The following is a 2409-nucleotide window of genomic DNA, read 5'->3' on the forward strand; positions in this document are numbered from 1 at the left end:
AAAAAAAAAAAAAAAAACATAGGCCATGTGGGTTTGTGTAAGTTAAGCCCAGCAGTGATGATGCCCAGAGGAAGTATGGGAAGGAGCTTGAGTATAGGGGTTGGGGGTCTGTCTTTTAAAGTATTTGAACAGGAACATGCTTAGAAAGCAAGCCTGCAGGTTAGAAAGCACCTCACCATGTAAAATGCCAGATAGATGTCAAGCCAGGTGGTGGTGGTGCACACCTTTAGTCCCAGCAATTGGGAGGCTAGCCTGGTCTACACAGTGGGTTCCAGAACAACCAAGGCTGCACAGAGAAACACTGTCAAAAAAAGATGTTACAGAGCGTGTTCAAGAAAAGTTTTAAGACCAGTGAAGTGTGACAGTGGGAGATTTGAATAGCTGTGGTGCTAAAGCCATTCTGAGCTCTTGGAGAAGAGGTAGGTGAATTGGTTCAGTTTGGACCATGGAATCCCAGGACAGTCTAGGCAGCCAAACTAAAGACCTCCCAGACTCCCTTTATTTGGGTTCATCAGTGCGTCATGACAAGGTAAGGAACCACTTCATAATGTCATACATGTGATATTCCATCCCCTCCTGGAGATGATGGAAGTACATTGTCTCCTCACTTTACCCTGTAAGAATGGGGATGTGGGCATTTTAAATTTCCGTTTTGTTTTTTGTATAAGTGTTTCGCCTATGTGTGTGTGCATATGTGTATCTGGTGCCTGCAGAGGCCAGGAACTCCCTGGAGCTGGAGTTACAGGTGATTACGAGGCACACATGCTGGGTACTGAATCCAGGTCCTCAGTAAGAATAGCAAGTTCTTTGAACCACTGAGATCTCTGCATCTCCTAATTTAAAAAAAAAAAAAAAATCATCTATATTTAACTCCTGACTTTTCCATCTCACAATGCAAGTTTTGTTCCTGTTTGGCTTTTAAACAAAGTTATGTTTCTACAGTAAGCTCTCTGGTGGATATGGGAAGTTTGCACTTAGACATGGATTTTAACCGCTGATCTTCAGGTGCAACCATATGAAAATTCTGTATGTGCCCAGGTCCCTGGTGGTGGGTTTGGCTGGCATTCTCATAGTAAGAAGCTCTGAATAAAGACACCCAAGGAAGATGTGAGGTGTCCTCTTCTGTCTGCAGTAGAAGACACGGACAGACACTCAAGGACATTATTAACATCTCCGAATCTGTGTTGTCAGCCCCTGTTGCAGCCAAGGAAGCCGCATGCAGCAGCAGCATACCTCTCCAACGTTAGGCTCACATTTGGAGTTTAGGAAAGACTGGTCCTCTTGTCCTGGAATATAACTTGCTACTTGTCTGGGATCCTAGCGGGCACTGTTTGTCCTTTCTGAAGACTGGACACCCTTTTTGGCCCCGTGGTGTTTGGTCATCACTTAATGTCAAGCAAAGACCAGAGGACTGTCCTGCCTCCCCTGTGAGGTTTCCTGCAGTGTTCTTAGACAGGTTGGCCAAAGATTGGAGCAGTGAAGGCTGAGGTGGAGTGAGGTTCCTCCCACTCAGACCAGTGCACGAAAGACCCTGGCAGCTGACAAAGGAAGGGCCAGCACTAGTACTGTGGGGTGGGGATGTGCATGGGTGTCAGTAAGATGAAAGCCTAGCGGTGGAGTGTTTCAGCCGGCACAGCAAGTGAAGGCTGTAGAGCTCCTCTGGTTCTCTTGTAAAATGCTCATCTGTGATAGTTACATGAAGATGTGATGTCACATCAAATGAGATTAACAGTTGAGATTCAACTCCTGAAATCAAGCAGGATTGCCATAGGGACTGAATGTGCTTTCCTTAGAAAGAACTGGGGCTAGCAAGATGGCACAATGGGTTAGGATGCTTGTGTATGGTCTTTGTTCCATCCTCAGATTTCCACAAGGTGGCAGGCGAGAGCCCACTCCCAAGAGCTATCCTCTGCTCACACGCACCAAGCTGCATGCACACTCCTGCACTCTTACCTCTTTGTGAGTTCCAAATTACTGGACATCTTGGCTCACATCTGTAATCCCCCCCACACTTTAAAGGCAGCCAGGTCTAAGCTTAAAAGAAGGATAAAGAGTTAGAGCTTGTCTTCATCTCGGTGGCGAGAGTTGTATCCATGCTCCCCCACCCCCAAAATAAGCAGTGAGGGTTTCCAAGAACAAAGAAGGTCACTACAATCTGCTCTGTTGGTGCTGAGCTCACACATGCCTTTTTCCATACCTGCCATCTGTACCCCGCACCCCATGGGATTGGGGGTTAGAGGATGGAAGACAAAATAGGAACATAGGACATGGCCAACAAACAGCACTGACACGCTATTCCAATACTAGGTCCCATAGTGTAAGGTGATCAGGGTGGATTGAAAAGGCAAAACCCGGGCTGGAGAGATGGCTCAGTGATTAAGAACACTGACTGCTCTTCCAAAGGTCCTG

This window comes from Mastomys coucha, unplaced genomic scaffold (genome assembly GCF_008632895.1).
Source record: "Mastomys coucha isolate ucsf_1 unplaced genomic scaffold, UCSF_Mcou_1 pScaffold18, whole genome shotgun sequence".
Lineage (NCBI taxonomy): Eukaryota > Metazoa > Chordata > Mammalia > Rodentia > Muridae > Mastomys > Mastomys coucha.